At 43.0% G+C, this 18,083-nt stretch overlaps 1 protein-coding gene and 1 long non-coding RNA gene across 15 annotated transcripts in view; one reads left to right on the forward strand and one right to left on the reverse strand.

The window, feature by feature from the left end:
• LOC142197002 (uncharacterized) overlaps positions 1 to 18,083 on the reverse strand; it is a 503,961-nt gene that overhangs the window by 335,127 nt on the left and 150,751 nt on the right. The window lies entirely within an intron of this gene.
• The window catches only part of NRXN1 (neurexin 1), a 1,231,735-nt gene that overhangs the window by 317,596 nt on the left and 896,056 nt on the right, over positions 1 to 18,083 (forward strand). The gene's annotated exons all lie outside the window — the stretch shown is intronic.

The raw sequence follows: 18,083 nt of genomic DNA on the forward strand, positions 1-18,083 counted from the left end.
TGGTGGAATCTTGGATCCATACGGGCTCCTGTAGGTCTCCTGCAGTATTTGTGGTGGCTGTGGTGTAATTCAACTGAAGATTCATCTGAGAAATCCACCTTCTGCCACTTTTCCAGCGTCCATCCGTTTAGCAGGCTGTGGGCCTTTCATTGCCTTTTGGTTAGTGCTGGCTTCTGGGCACTGATTCCACCATGGAGGACATTTTGAGGCAGAATCCTACAAACTGTTCCAGTTGACACAGGGACTTGAGCTGACCAGGCCTGTTGGGGCTCTGCTGCAGTGGAAGAGGGGCTGGCTTTGATTTTCTAACCAACAAACGTTCCTCCTGAGCCGTTGTCTTGCGGGGTCTGCCGGACCTGGGCTTGTCAAAAACATCTCCAGTCTGTTCAAATCTTTTTATAACTCTTTGTATTTGACGGTGAGACACATTAAAGGTGCGGCCACCTCTGCAGTGGATCTGGTCTTCAGCTTCTTGATAATCGAGACTTTGGTCGCAGGGTTGATTTTTGGCATGTTGTCAGAGGTGAAGTTACAGTTCAAGTGAAGGTTTGGGGTGCTGGAGTTCTTCTTATACACCCACTAATTAACCTATCAATTAGTTTGCACTGGTGAGGCTGTACACTAGGATTGGGGGCATCACATGACAAGGCGACAAACCTTTTGTCTTGCCAAAATCTGACCTTTCTGTGTTCATTAAATCATCAATATTTCACCATTGAAGCCAATTTAATTTCTTAATAAACACATTTGGGAGGGTTTCAGCTTTCATAGGAGTCATATCTTAAACCAATAGATGACTTTAAAGTCAGGTTATAAGCTTTTGATTCCACGGCATGGAGAAGTGACAGAACTTGTTTCAGGGGCTGTACATGAATAGCCTTAAAGATAGAGGGATAAGCACAAAATCGGAAATGGGGCCTCGTTCCTACCCTGCGCCATTTAGAATAGTGGTATATTTTATATGGCAGAAGGACCTTTGGGGCTACCCTGGTGCTCAGGGTCCAGAAGCGACTGCCATGAATGTACCTTCTACAGCTAGACAACTGCTTAAAGGTGAATCCCTTGGTGATCTATCTAGTAAGGTCGTATTTCTAGGGATACAATTCAACAAGTGAAAGAAAGAAGCCTATCGTACTATGGATCAGGAATTGTTCAAGAAGCTAACCATTATTATGGTAATGGGATATCTTGACCATGGAATTTTATGTTTTTGGACTTTCTATAGTAAGATATATTTCTAGCCATGGTGGGCTTTCTAATATAAGGTTTATAAAAAATTCATTTTCAATGACTGTAGGATTGTAATTTGTCTGCAGAATTACGAGAAGACATTGGCAGGGACCCATTACGAGGAGACGATTTGCTTGACTTTTAAGGTTTATAAGACAGGCATACAGTATCCTGCCCACAAGCAGATCGACTCTTATAGCTTAAAGATGTTAAGCACAATTCTCTGTTTGCTATGATTGCACCATTTTGACAAACCACCCGCAGTCTGTCTCATTTATACTCTGTGGTTTACCCCATGGAAATCAACAGGAAAATATAACATCTGTTTCCAATTAAGGAACCACATAGTCAATGAAAGTGTTTGTTCCTGCTGCTCCAACGTGTTATTTGTCAGGTCATCATAAAAATATATATTGATCATGTTTACTAAGCTGTGTTTCCGAAAGATACCTCACTGTTAATGAGAAACTAATGGAACAGTTCGGGAGAAATCTGCAGCGAGGCAAGTGGCCCCACTAGACGACCAAATGTGACGACGTCCATCACACGCCGAGCTCTCAAGAAAACGTTCACATAGTTTATTAACAGCACACATTTTCACAAATATGGCTGGAGATTTGTAAGTGGATAATATAGACCCAGAACATGGAGCAATTTAAGGTCACCCTTAAAATTAGTCAAGCCGTTTTCAACAGGACATTAGATTAATCCACTGATTTGGGCAGAACTGGCCAACCATCCAATGTATATGGGGACTGGACAATTCTAGCCTCATGGCAGATGTTAGAGATAAGGATTGGGCAGCTAGACATTAACACGCGTCATCTGTCACCACTAGGCATCTGGTAGTGGCCAACTCCACTCCTCCCTTTAAACATGCGTCCATGGGTAGTGGAAGGACAAGGCAGCAGACTTACTTTGGATATTTTGAAACCAAGACATTGTTTTTCATTGAGTTGACTGTACTTTGTTAAAGAAATACTTCCACTTCCACCAACTCCCACTTTTTGAGTACTGTAATGTTCCTTTGATTCTGGTTGGAATTTTTCTTCCCCATCGTTCCCAAGCTCTCAGGATGACTGATATGGTAGTCAGGCTCTCTACAGTTAAGTGGGCGGTTTGGGGCCAAAGTAGACAAGGAGGTGTGGTTCTGAGCTCCAATACTTTCTGCTAACTGATTATACTGTACCAGAGAGCTGATAATCGCGCCCCTTGCCTGCTCCTTCCTGGGACCACACACTTGACAGTAGAAGCCTAATTAGCATGTTAGCTGCCATAATGAACTGCAATGATTGCTCGGGAACAAAGTAAGAGTAGAGAAAAAATTCCAAATCAAAATCAATATATCAAAAGATATATTATATCCCCATTCCCATATGTTTTCTGGAAGTGTACAGTGTTACGCCAGGTTTACACCTGCGCTTGGGTTTCTGTTCTTTGGGTCCACTTGGGCAAAACCAATACACTTAAAAAGCAGGTTTCTGCCAGGTTTCTAGCCGAAAAATGCCAAGAGAAAAGTAGTACTTGCAGGACTTTTCTCTCTGCATTTCTCAAGTGGAATCGGGCACGGAATCCCCAAATGGAAAGCAAGAGCTGGTGTGAACCCAAACTTACATTGTAAAAGTTTATTTATAGAGATGAGCGAGTAGTATTCGACCAAGTAGGTATTGGATAGAATACTACGGTATTCAAAATACTTGTACTCATTTGAATACTACTCCTATTCGCAGTAAAGATTCGATTCAGAACCAGCATTTATTGGCCAAATGCTATACAGTGTAGCATTCTGCAGCAGGCTCTTCTTTGCTAGTCGGGAGAGCTGGCAGCTTTCGGTTATGCGGGAGCTTTTTTTCATAGGAATGCATTGACCAGCGTTGATTGGCCGAATGCTATAAAGTGTACAGCATTCGGCCAATCAACACTGGTTGTGCCTGAGGCACATCTGTGACGAGACGGAGTCTAAGATCGGACCACAATGGAGACTGCTGTGGTCTGATCTTAGAATCCCCCTTGTCACAGACGAGCCTCCGGCAGAACCAGCGTTGATTGGCCGAATGCTGTACACTGTATAGCATTCGACCAATCAATGCTGGTCAATGCATTCCTATGAGAAAAAGTCAACTTCAGCATAAACACAAGCTGCCAGCTCTCCCGAATAGCAAGGACGAGCCTGCTGCAGAACCAGCGTTGATTGGCCGAATGCTATACACTGTATAGCATTCGACCAATCAATGCTGGTTCTGCAGGATGAGTAAGTTCTCATTAGCGCTTGCCTCCCATCCAAAAGGAGTCCACAGGAGGACCCCCCCGAATGGAATATCAGCACAACTGCAAGCGTTGTGCTGTTAAAGCGCACGGACCCCATAGACTATAATGGGGTCCGTGCACTTTAAATGCACAGTGCTCCTTCTAAACACTCTCCTCCTGCTACTCGTGGACTTGGTGACTCTCCTATAGTCAAATAGTAGTTTCCCCTGAAATGAGCATTTTTTCCCATAGACTATAATGGGATTCGATATTCGATTGAGCAGTCGAATATTGAGGCTCTACTCAAAACGAATATCAAATCTCGAATATTTCACTACTCGCTCATCTCTATTTATTTACTTTATAGTCATTGGCATTTTCATTAAATTTTGCATCAACACATAAAAATTCATGTTTGTGGCCAAGACTGACCTAAGCAATGACTGAGATCTACCTACCAAACACCGACCAAACCTTGTGCATGTCCATAATTCCCGCACAGGCAAATACTCTACAATATATTCAATAATTCACCCCAGTTCACTAAGGTGGGCTGTAATATGTAAGTGCAACGTGTTACAATATATACAGGCATCAATAGCAGCAACTAGTAAGTAAGTAAACATGTTTTGCATCTACAGTCCTATGAAAAAGTTTGGGCACCCCTATTAATTTTAATCATTTTTAGTTCTAAATATTTTGGTGTTTGCAACAGCCATTTCAGTTTGATATATCTAATAACTGATGGACACAGTAATATTTCAGGATTGAAATGAGGTTTATTGTACTAACAGAAAATGTGCAATATGCATTAAACCAAAATTTGACCGGTGCAAAAGTATGGGCACCTCAACAGAAAAGTGACATTAATATTTAGTAGATCCTCCTTTTGCAAAGATAACAGCCTCTAGTCGCTTCCTGTAGCTTTTAATCAGTTCCTGGATCCTGGATGAAGGGATTTTGGACCATTCCTCTTTACAAAACAATTCAAGTTCAGTTAAGTTTGATGGCCGCCGAGCATGGGCAGCCCGCTCTCAAATGATCTGAAAACAAAGATTGTTCAACATAGTTGTTCAGGGGAAGGATACAAAACGTTGTCTCAGAGATTTAACCTGTCAGTTTCAACTGTGAGGAACATAGTAAGGAAATGGAAGACCACAGGGACAGTTCTTGTTAAGCCCAGAAGTGGCAGGCCAAGAAAAATATCAGAAAGGCAGAGAAGAAGAATGGTGAGAACAGTCAAGGACAATCCACAGACACCTCCAAAGAGCTGCAGCATCATCTTGCTGCAGATGGTGTCACTGTGCATCGGTCAACTATACAGCGCACTTTGTACAAGGAGAAGCTGTCAGGGAGAGTGATGAGAAAGAAGCCGTTTCTGCACGTACGCCACAAACAGAGCCCCCTTAGGTATGTAAAAGCACATTTGGACAAGCCTGTGGACTGTTGAAACAAAGATTGAGTTGTTTGGTCATACAAAAAGGCGTTATGCATGGCGTCCAAAAAAAAACAGCATTCCAAGAAAAACACATGCTACCCACTGTAAAATTTGGTGGAGTTTCCATCATGCTTTGGGGCTGTGTGGCCAATGCCGGCATCGGGAATCTTGGTAAAGTTGAGAGTCGCATGGATTCCACTCAGTATCAGCAGATTCTTGAGAATAATGTTCAAGAATCAGTGACGAAGTTGAAGTTACGCCGGGGATAGATATTTCAGCAAGACAATGATCCAAAACACCGCTCCAAATCCTCAGGCATTCATGCAGAGGAACAATTACAATGTTCTGGAATGGCCATCCCAGTCCCCAGACCTGAATATCATTGAACATCTGTGGGATGATTTGAAGCGGGCTGTCCATGCTCGGCGACCATCTAACTTAACTGAACTTGAATTGTTTTGTAAAGAGGAATGGTCCAAAATCCCTTCATCCAGGATCCAGGAACTGATTAAAAGCTACAGGAAGCGACTAGAGGCTGTTATCTTTGCAAAAGGAGGATCTACTAAATATTAATGTCACTTTTCTGTTGAGGTGCCCATACTTTTGCACCTGTCAAATTTTGGTTTAATGCATATTGCGCATTTTCTGTTAGTACAATAAACCTCATTTCAATCCTGAAATATTACTGTGTCCATCAGTTATTAGATATATCAAACTGAAATGGCTGCTGCAAACACCAAAATATTTAGAACTAAAAATGATTAAGATTAATAGGGGTGCCCAAACTTTTTCATAGGACTGTATATGCTCTAGTACCAGATTATAAGCGTCGAGGTTTTACCCGTGAATATTTGGGGCAATTCAGAAAATTGGCTGACAGAATGTCCGTAAGAGCCCAGTGAGTGTAGATCGCGTATACCGTATAGACAATGACTTTACCCGCACAATAACATGTAACATTTAACATATGAAATGACTAAAACCAATTTCTAAGCTCATAATGCAAAAATGAGGGGTTTGGAAAAGTCGTATCGGATCGGGCTGTATGTAAATAGGAGCGGAGTGGGAGATGGTGCAAATTGTCAAGGCAGAGCCCACTAATAATGAATAGCTTTCTATTAATAATACATTGCAATATGCAACAGACCTCTGATGGAAAACTGGTGTCACTTGAATGAGTTGTTTCTATGGCAACACCAAGATACATTACAGAGATATTAGTTTGTGATACTGATAAACATGACGATAAGAGAACATCGGTGATTGGCAAGGTCGCCCGCGAGGTGGATCAACTCTACTAAATAGAGAAGTAAACAGCAGTGGCGTAACTAGGAATGGCGGGGCCCCGTGGCGAACTTTTGACATGGGGCCCCCCGACACCGAAGATCTCGACCAAGTCCCTCCTACGCATTCCTGCGCGCTCTATTATGTTCCATAGTGGCCCCTGCACACAGTATTATGTCCCTTAGTGGCCCCTGCACACAGTATTATGTCCCATAGTGGCCCCTGCACACAGTATTATGTCCCATAGTGGCCCCTGCACACAGTATTATGTCCCTTAGTGGCCCCTGCACACAGTATTATCCCCCATAGTGGCCCCTGCACACAGTATTATGTCCCATAGTGGCCCCTGCACACAGTATTATGTCCCATAGTGGCCCCTGCACACAGTATTATGCCCCATAGTGGCCCATGCACACAGTATTATGTCCCATAGTGGCCCCTGCACACACTATTATGTCCCTTAGTGGCCCCTGCACACAGTATTATGTCCCATAGTGGCCCCTGCACACAGTATTATGTCCCTTAGTGGCCCCTGCACACAGTATTATGTCCCATAGTGACCCCTACACACAGTATTATCCCCCATAGTGTCCCCTGCACACAGTATTATGTCCCATAGTGGCCCCTGCACACAGTATTATGTCCCTTAGTGGCCCCTGCACACAGTATTATGTTCCATAGTGGCCCCTGCACACAGTATTATCCCCCATAGTGGCCCCTGCACACAGTATTATGTCCCATAGTGGCCCCAGTACACAGTATTATACCCCATAGTGGCCCCTGCACACAGTATTATGTCCCATAGTGGCCCCTGCACACAGTATTATCCCCCATAGTGGCCCCTGCACACAGTATTATGTCCCATAGTGGCCCCTGCACACAGTATTATGTCCCTTAGTGGCCCCTGCACACAGTATTATGTCCCTTAGTGGCCCCTACAGGACTAAATACTGTCACGTCACCCGCTGACCGCTATACCAGGACAAATTGTGGATAAAAAAATCTGGCCCTGTGCATTACAATTTAGTAACTCCATGTGCCTCATATTAATAGCAGTTAACCCCATCATCTCCCTCACATTAACCCCTGTGTGCCTCACCATAAGAGTTACTGATATGTGAGACATGTGGGGGTAATAATAATGAAGATACTTTATTATTACCTCCATGTCTCTCACATATCAGTAACTCTTATGGTGAGGCACACAGGGGTTAATGTGAGGGAGATGATGGGGTTAACTGCTATTAATATGAGGCACATGGAGTTGCTAAAACACAAGTAATCACCCCATATGCCTGACATTAATAAGTAACCCCAGTACGTACCTGTGTAGCTTTAGTTTCACTTTCCTTCTTCCTTTCTTCCTCCAGTGCAGGACGGACGGCAGGAGCTCGGCAGGGATAAGCCCCGCCTCCTCCTCTCATTGGTGGGCAGAGGACCGCAGAGAAAGGGAGGGGGGGGAGAGAGGGGGAGCATCCTGAAGCGCTGACAGGAGCCAGAGCTGCAGCTCCTGTGTCTCAGCCGTTGCTGCAGCTTCGGGGCCCCCTGTTGGTGGAAAGTATTCCACCAACAGGGGGCCCCGATCATTATACTCGGGGGTCCGAAAAGACCTCCGAGAATAATGATAGCAGCGGTAGCAGCTGTCACCGGGCCCCTAATGTCCCGGGCCCTGTGGCAGCTGCTACCGCTGCTATGGTGGTAGTTACGCCCCTGGTAAACAGTCTGTAATGCCAAGAAGACGCTAATACTATAGTACTATAAGTATGCTAATACCCTCCATTAATACTATAGTACTATAAGTATGCTAATACCCTCCATTAATACTATAGTATAAGTATGCTAATACCCTCCATTAATGCTATGGTATGAGTATGCTAATACCCTCCATTAATGCTATGGTATGAGTATGCTAATACCCTCCATTAATACTATAGTATAAGTATGCTAATACCCTCCATTAATACTATAGTATAAGTATGCTAATACCCTCCATTAATGCTATGGTATAATTATACTAATACCCCCCACATTAATACTATGGATTAATTAGGGAACATGTCTACCCTCCAGATTGAATAAAACTCTCATATATAGGTGGTCACTCAGTAATTCAATGTGTGAACCTTCCAATATGAATGGTGTTATCAGCCAAACCAGAGATCAACTATAGGCCCCCCACTCCTGGGTCAATTATTCTATATTACAAAGTAGGGTTTTATCAGGGTCCCTTTAATCTTATGTAAAATGATGTACCTACATCAAGTCCTATGGCAGCTGCCCAGTATCTGGTGAATTGGTCCCACATTCTATTGCTGTCCCGGGCAGTGAGTCCTAATTTTTGAGCTCCATCTCCTTCTTCAGTCTCACATCTGGAGATGGGCTGCTAAGAGGACAGCATATTGGATGGTGGCCACCATGAGGGCATTATGTGGCCATTATACTGTGTAGGTGCCACTAAGAAGAACTGTACTATGTGACGACCACTAAGAGGGAATTACATTATGTGGGGCCACTATAGGGTCCTCACATACTGTGGCCGAGTGGGCCACTTGGTCACATTATATTAAACAGGGCCACTTAAGGGACATTATACTAGGCCACCTAGTGGATATATATACTTAGTCAGACCATTACAGTGGCATTACACTGTGTGTGGCCCCTTAGAGGACATTATAATGAGTGGTGCTAACTAAGGAGACACTTACAAAGCCTTTACACTAAGCCTACCAAGGTGTTAAAATGGCCCTAGACTCTATTTAATCTATACAAATACGCCGCCACTCAATCCACCTCAGAACCATTGGGCGACTACAAATACACCTATAGAATAGACATCACCTAGCAGAGTATCACAAAATATATATTTTTTTCTTTAAGCTAACACATTCTCAATTTTCATAATGTCAACCGATTTCTGCTTGGTAAAGTACTAAAACATATGGATATTCATTCTCATTCCAGGTACACGTTGCCTTGGCCGAGATTAAACATATGGTCATACTTCCTACAATTTGTTGTGTCTTAGAAAGGTGAAATATATGGTCATTTAGGGACCATTCACATGACTTTGGACCTATATGTTTCCATTATTCTAGAATGCTGAAAGGTTATCTGGAAGAACAGCAGATGGTTGGTGAGATCTACTTTGCTTCTATGATGGAGAGCAATGGGACCTTTTGTAGACCATCTGTAGTCTTTGAGTGCTTGGGTTATATTTAATGCCCATATGGTTACTTAGTTTATATTTATAATGTCCAGGATTCTGATCTATCTTGAAAAGAAACAACAGAAATTATGGAAAATGTCCATACAATAGGTCATCTCAGCCAAACCAGAACCTCCTCCGAAAGTAGAGCCAAGGGTCTTTGGTTCGGTTGACGTGTTAAGTTACATAAGTATACCTGGACTTCTTCACATGTCCCTAGTATGGCTCATAATCTAAATTCCATATTTGTATGTCTTTGGAGTGTAGGAGGAATCAAGAGTAAACCATCTTAGACATGGGTAGAACATACATACGCCATGTAGATGTTGGCCTAGGTCGAATTTCAACCCAAGACCCGGCACAGCAAGACACCGAGCCATTGTGTCATATTTTGAACATCTCAAAAACATTCTAAAAATTTCCAATATTTTACAATTTTATTTTCCGATTGCCCGAGCACACAATGTACAGCCGTTACCGGGAAAGCTATATTTATGGTGTCTTTCGTTCCTATATTTAATAACGCTTCAGGGTGTTTTCACAGAACGTTTTCTCGATATTTTGATGGATTGAGGAAAAATGCTGAATCTTTCCTCCCTTTATTTCATATTCTAGATGTCAATACATTGCACGAGAGCTTCTCAGCTAATGCAGAGAACATGTCAGTAAATGTGAGGCTTAGATTAAAAGGTGTCAGGGTTTCGGGACAAACGGTAATGATTCTGAAGAAGTTATTAATTTTTTGGTACATTATGGAATACTTATTGAGAAGAGGAATTCTTGGTTTTCCTCGAAAGGAAAGAAAAAAATTGAGTACGGTAATAGTGAGGTCTCCATGGATACAATGTGATATTGGTTGGAAGAGGTCATAAGAGGTATACAGCAATAACATGCCTTGATCGTAGAGGCTATTCCATGAAAACGAATCAATATGTATCATTTAGGTGACTGTTGAGACTGTTCCATCCTCTTGGCTGGTTTCTTCATGTTCTTCGAAGAAAAGGGAAAGATTAGGGTTGAGCCGATCTTGAGACTTCAGGATCGTTTTTAAAATCCAATTACCGATCATTTTCCATCCAATCCCGATCCCAAATCCGATCCTAATGCAAGTCAATGGAATTTATTAATGATCGAAATCGGATTTTAAAAACGATCCTATTGACTGCACAGTGTGGAGTCCAAAAATTGAACGCTTCAATTTTTGGACTCCACGGATTAAAAAATCCGCCGGCTACTTAGTCCCCCTGCTGTCCACTTACCTGCACAGAACTGCTGCCGCTCCCCGTTATTCTTGCTCCTCTTCTCTCTCCTTTACATGCCTTCAGAGCGCTGTGCGTGCCCCAGCCTCCCTAGGCTAGTGTTAGAGATGCTGGGAATAGGCAGGGCTTGTTGTGGCTTAGGAGAGTGAGGGTGGGTACAGGGTGGGGAGATGTGAGTGCATCATTCACGTCTCCCCTCCCGGAACCCGCCCACACTCTCCTAAGCCACAAGCCCCACCTTCTCCCAGCATCAGCAACACTAGCCTAGAGAGGCGGGGGCATGCACAGCGCTCTTCAGGCGTGTAAATGAGAGAGGAGAGGACCGAGAGCAACAGGGAGTGGCAGCGGTTCTGTGCAGGTAAGTTGAGCAATTGGGATCGGAATTCCGTTCCCGATCTTTTTTAGGCGGGATCCCGAATTTACTTGATTGCTGATCAGGATCCGATCTTTTCCAATCCCAATCTCTCAATCCTAGTAAAGATCAATTCATTGTGTTCATTACATGTTTACAAGTCTTCAAGTAATAATGCCAATGTCTCCAATTCTCAAAAAGCGTCTCACCACCCAAGAGGGTACATAACTACATTATAGGTTTGTTCGACTTCCAAGTTGTCCAAATCGAGGTACAAAACCCAAAGAAACCCAGGTGGTCCTACTATACCTGCTATGACTCCAGTTTCATAATATCCTCTAATGTTCTGTGGATTATCTATTCTTTACTTGCAGTATTCTTTATTAAATATTGTATTACAGAGGTATAACAGAATATCTTTGTAATAAGGAGTCCTACGGAGGCGCCATGCGGTGCTACGAGATCATGTGCATAAAACTTAATACCGTACAAAAAGTCTTTTATGATTAGATTAACAATGAGTAGATAGTGTGCGGTATATTCTATAGAATTCAGTAATATACTTAATTTACGTCGTAAGTTATTGCAGTCACGATCTATGCAAATGAGATAAAATTAGAGCGACTTAATTAAATGCCAAGAAGTTTTTTTTTTTTTTTCAGAAGGTGTAACTCGCAAATTATAGAACAAACTAATTCGGAGAAATTAATGGTTTGTATGTGAAGCAACACATACGAGCAGATTTACTAATGGTGTCTAAAAGTAAGGCTAAGGCACGGTTCACATCTGCGCCCCGATCTCCGCTTTCAGGTTTCCGTCTTCTGCCAACAGGAGACGGAAACCCAGCAGACCATGTCCGCCCGTGCGTGAGCACCCGTAAGCCAGTTGTGTATCTAGGAATGGCGGGGCCCCGTGGCGAACTTTTGACATGGCCCCCCCAACTGACACTGACACCGAAGACCTCGACCGACTCCCTCCTCCGCACTCTATTATGTCCCTTAGTAAGCCCTGCACACAGTATTATGTCCATTAGTGGCCCCTGCACACAGTATTATGTCCCATAGTGGCCCCTGCACACAGTATTATGTCCATTAGTGGCCCCTGCACACAGTATTATGTCCCATAGTGGCCCCTGCACACAGTATTATGTCCCATAGTGGCCCCTGCACACAGTATTATGTCCCATAGTGGCCCCTGCACACAGTATTATGCACCATAGTGGCCCCTGCACACAGTATTATGTCCATTAGTGGCCCCTGCACACAGTATTATCCCCCATAGTGGCCCCTGCACACAGTATTATCCCCCATAGTGGCCCCTGCACACAGTATTATACCCCATAGTGACCCCTGCACACAGTATTATCCCCCATAGTGGCCCCTGCACACAGTATTATCCCCCATAGTGGCCCCTGCACACAGTATTATCCCCCATAGTGGCCCCTGCACACAGTATTATACCCCATAGTGGCCCCTGCACACAGTATTATGTCCAGGATCGGCAAGTAAATAGGGCCCATAACGGCCAATTAAAAAAAAAAAAATGCAGCGGTAGCGGGTGTCACCGGGCCCCCTAATGGCCCGGGCCCTGTGGCAGCCGCCTCCGCTGCCTCTATGGTAGTTATGCCCCTGCCGTGAGCGTTTTCGTGTGGAAACCGAGCAGAAACCACATAGACCCCATTATAGTCTATGGCAGGGGTGGGCAATTAATTTTCCCATGGGGCCGCATAAGAAATTAAAACTATTCTAGAGGCCCGCATTGCGGCAAATTTAGTTTTAGCGTCCGATTATCGCTCGTTATTATCTAGTAATACAATGACTTAAAACAGAAGGAAAAAAGTCTGTAAAGATGATTTTGCTCAGAAAATAGAAATGGTTTTGTTTTGCTCACAATGCCGCTGTCAGGCGAGCTCTGGAGATTTTATAAGGTTTAGAATAGGAATGTTATTAGGTTGGTAGTAGAGAAAATATTACAAGAGAAATGTCAAGTAAAGCCATTTCATGCTGACAATTCACACTAGAGAATTGGTGAACTTAGTGCTCATCGTAATGACAGATATATTGCAATATTTTTCTTCTGGATTTCAGAAATAAGAAGATGTTGTGCTTTCATTATGCTACAAAATGGACTACTTGGGAAATCGGTCTGGATATAGATCACTTAGATGACGCACTGATTAAACATTCTGCCTGCGGGGGCAGCGGTGAGCATCCGCTTTAGACCATGTACCTTACTGACGTCTTGTGGCTGGACAGTGTCACCAAAACGTAGAGTAAACACTGTTATACTTAAGCATGGTCCATATTATAACCTTTTCTTAAAGGGGTTGTCCAGGATGTGTTTTATTTGCAAGGAGGCCAGGGAAGGTGTTAAAAAAAAAACCATACTAACCTATCCCCAATGTTCCGGTGTCTCCCACCATGGTCTGGTCCTGCAGCGATGGTGTCTTGTTTTGGTGGAAGTCCCCACTGCAGGTGACCACTGAGACCAATCAGCAGCCTTAGGAAAGGATACAGGACATCACACGTGACATCGTAGTTCCTTTACCCAGTCATATGCGTTGGGGATTCCCACTAAAACACGACCCTGGAGCACCAGGACCAGACTGTAGTGGGAGACACAGAGCATTGGGGACAGGTGAGTACGGGTTGTTCTTCTTTTTTAACCTTCCAGGCCTCCTTGCAAAAACGTTATCCTGGGCAACCCCTTTAACCTTATGGGTGCTTGCCATTACAAATAACAGCACCTTCACAGCTTTACATCCAGTGACTGCCTAGTAGCTCACTGGAGTGGGTTTCGAGAATATTGGGTACACGGTGTGCAGAAGAACCCATGGGAAGTTTAGTGTAGTGACAGGTTCCGTTTAAGGGTTTTATCACTAGGATATTCCATCACTTTTTGATTAGTGGGGTTCATGAACTTTGATACACCATAATACTGAGATCGAGGGGCTGCAGCAGTCCCAGACATCTGCCTGTGCAGGGAACTACAAGCAACCCCATTCCTTTTACAGTGGGTGACTTTGGTGCCACCATACAAAAAATAACTGAGATCATTGGTGTCTTCTACACAGGTACTGCAACCCAGCACAAAATAATGTCATCTCTTAGTCATGTGCTATTACTATTTTACAGGGTGTTATGTCTTTAAAAACATCATCACGTCCATAAGTTTTGGTCTTCTGTCAAAAAGTTAGACATTAAATTCAGTAATTGTATCTGTTTACGAAGGGTCAGGAATATGGCCACGTTTAGGAATCCAAATGTGGTTGTCATCTAGATGTAACGAGAGTTGTAACAAGGTTTCCGGACCCCCATGCAATGTATGCAACATGGTCCTCCACCTATCATCTGTAATGCAAGTGGCAAACAAGTCTTTGGGCTTCCTCAGCTGCAATGGCTGACGGACTCCTCTACAACCATGTCCCCCGTACAATGACCGACAAAGGCAGTATGAGAAAAGCAAATGGCGACTGAGCACATTTCTGGTTCAAAAATTGTCACTTCAAACTCACTCAAAAATTGTTCCAAGAAAGTACAATATCTACAGTAAAGCGGCTATAATATTACCCCAAATGGCTGAGACGATCGGCCTAATGAGGTAGGAAACCGGAGTCCTTTTTTTCAGGTTGACTGCTTGACTTGTACATTTCATCTGCTTTTTATAAGTTCAGCATCATTTTCTGTGTCTGCCAAGTAGAAGGAAGATGAAGCTGTGCTTAAAATATTGTATTTGTCAGCAGTCTGCTATATCTCGAGCCGCAACACTTTGCTTCACCACCTGCTGTCTTTAGATCTCGTCGTACCTTCTAATGTTTTTTTTTTGATTAATTGATTTGAGAGCCGCAGTTAGTGGCCGGTGCTACCTATTATATGGTCTGTTTGGCATTTTAAGCACTAACAAGAATACCTAGGATACAAGGTCACGCCGTCCGGGATGTCTGTTCACTTTCTTCTCCGGTTTTCGGAAAACTTTAATTTGGGACCATCAAATTATAGAAACAAAATATATTCCCTAAATGCAAAAAAATATTTTTTACTTAAGGATCCTTACATTTTATTTTAATGGGTAGTTATATAGGATCAGCTATAGCCGTGATGGCGGACCTATCGCACGGGTGCCACAGGTAGCGCTCAGAGTCCTCTCTTTGGGCACCCATCTGTGGAACATATTATATTGTGTGCCACTGTGGAGCAGATTATACTGTGTAGGGGCCACTGTGGAGCTGATTGTACCGTGTAGGGCCCACTGTGGAGCAGATTGTACTGTGTGGGGACCACTGTGCAGCAGATTATACTGTGTGGGGGCCGCTGTGGAGCAAATTGTACTGTGTGGGGGCCACTGTGGAGCTGATTGTACTGTGTAGGCGCTACTGTGGAGCAAATTGTACTGTGTGGGGGTCACTGTGAAGCAGATTGGATTGTGTGGGGCTCACAGTGCAGCAGAAAGCTCTATAAAGCCTCATTCGTATGACCATATTTTGCAGGTCTGTAATTGTGAGCAATTGTGGATCCGCACATTATTAAGGTTAAATTGCAGTGTTTGCACTTTGTGATAAATTAGTGGGTTTTGGGTTGCAGTTTGGGCACTCAGTCTCTGAGTCGTTCGCCATCACTGACCTATAGTATGTGCCATTGTTCCCTAGTGTTTCATTGTTTGGCTGCTGTAACTGTGAAGAACACTTTACTATATGGATGTTGGAGTTTAATCCCTTTAAGAAATTTTCTAGGTCTTGGTCTATCCTTAGACTTGGCCATCAGTATGTGATCAATGGGGTCCCCAATGATCAACTTTGTAAAGAGGCCATGACACTATTGAGTGTTGAGGTCTCTTCCTTGTGTCAATGATGTTATGATACTTGGTCACATTGTAGAGAATCTCAGATCCATTCCATTGAATACCAAACATCCCCTACGCAATGTAGTAGAAATCTCTGAAACAACAACAATGATAATTCACAGTAAATTTTTCAATAAAATTGGGTTTACAGACACATTGTCATCCTATATCAGGTCAGGTCTATAGATGTTTATGGGTCTTTTGAGTTCTGAAATCTTAAGTAATCTTCTTATATATCCATAACATTGCTCATGGTAAATCATCATGGCTTTCTTCAATAACATTGTCTGACATTTGGCCTATAGAGCCACTATCATCCTCTGATATCGGGTCAATAGACCCATTATTGTATTCTAACACCAGGTCTATGGATGCTATTTGATATAACTCCTGAAATTCCTTAATATTCATTCATCTCTAACAAGACCATCGTGGCTTTGTCGATAACATCATCTGTCATTGAGCCTATAGAGCCATCATTGTCTCCTGATGACCTAGAAACAAATTGGATACATTATATACAGCCCTGAAAGCCCTATGGTTCTCTTTGACTATCTATCGGTACATACGGTATCTCGCCATGGATTTTCACCGATAATAGCTTATGACATGCCAAAAAGAAATTCTAGGTGGTTTCCATTGACAATATAAGCTCCACTGATACCTGAATAGAGAAGGACCCAATGGACACCATTGCCCGATCGATACGTCGACGGGACCGAAGGCAGTAGCGTAGCCCGCCACTGGGTAGAAATAAATCTTTCGACTCCAGGTTATTAGTAATGATAGAAGAACTCTTGGGAGTCGATTTCTGATCTTACCCTGCCACGTCTAGCTGGATATTGGCTAGAAATGATATTTTCTCCTGAAATGACATTTTAAATGTTATACTGTGGGACTATGGTGTTAAAATGTCTATCATTATATTGTAGATTGACTTTCCAAAGTAATGTGGGGTTTGGTGTTTCTCTCCGCGCTATAATCTGACAGCAAACAGAATAGGGAATAAATATATACTAATGTTTAGAGGTTAGTTGCTACTTATAACGTGAAATGATATTTTGTCACAGACCATTTATTTTATACAATGTGTCAAAAGAGAATTAAAGACCTTTCAGAGCGTAGAGTACGCAGTCATCCTTATAGATAGGTAGCCGGAGAAGAAAATGTGACACGCTCCATTGTCATCTCATTGACTGTACGTAAAGCGCAAATGTTAATCGGTAATGGTTATATAAGTGGTAGTATTTCATTAGTCGCCGCTTTCCTTTGGGATTCTTTGGAGTTGAGTCGCTAGACTACAGTCATCTGGTTTCTTATTGTATTACCGTGTAGGTATGTGTACTGAACCCTAACGAAAAATGATACAAAGTCTTTATCTGTCACTTACTCTAGGTTTACAACAGTGCTTGGGTCTCCAAAGGTGGACCTGAAAAATGGAGACCCAATCTGCTTAAAAAGTGGCACCCATGGAAACCCGTGGTCCCTATTGACTATAATGGAGTCCACTGGGTTTCCACCCAAAAAATGCTTGCAGGACTTATCTCTCCACATTGTAAAAGAGGAATAGGGAACAGAGTCCAGAAGTCCTCACCGAGTACAGATGTGAACCTGGCCTTAAAGGGGTTCTATCATCAGAACAATATTTAGGGCACTAACAACACAAGGTGTTAACTTAAAGGGATATTCCCATGATGCTTGTTCACCAACCTGCAGGCTGTTGTGCTCTATTCACATCCTGCTTTTCTCAGCACATTGGTGCGTGGAGTTTGGTTGTAAATGAATTACCACAGTGTGGTAAACTAGCAGTATAGATAGGATCCTTGTGATGGGACAACCCCTTTAACTCTTCTAGTGTTTTTCTCACTGTCTCTTGTTGTCTTCTATGAAATCACGCTGCAGCAAGTTCTCACAGTGCAGAAAGTCAAGTTAAACTTTGTCACAACTATAAAAGTGAAATGGTCTCAGCAAAATGTTTGACCTGGATTCCACCACCAACATTGATTTGGCCACAAATAGGGTTGATCAAGTAGACCTCTCACTGGGGTAAAGCAAGCTTACATCTAATGTGAGGAAATCACATTGTAAGTCTCACGTTCACATCTGCGTTTGGTAATCTGTTCAGGGACTCCTCATGGGGTCCCCCCCAAACGGACAACTAAACGCATTTACAAGCAGTGGTGCAGAGAAAGCACACGGACCCCATAGACTATAATGGGGTCTGTGTGC

Source organism: Leptodactylus fuscus, chromosome 3 (genome assembly GCF_031893055.1).
Source record: "Leptodactylus fuscus isolate aLepFus1 chromosome 3, aLepFus1.hap2, whole genome shotgun sequence".
Classification (NCBI taxonomy): Eukaryota; Metazoa; Chordata; class Amphibia; order Anura; family Leptodactylidae; genus Leptodactylus; species Leptodactylus fuscus.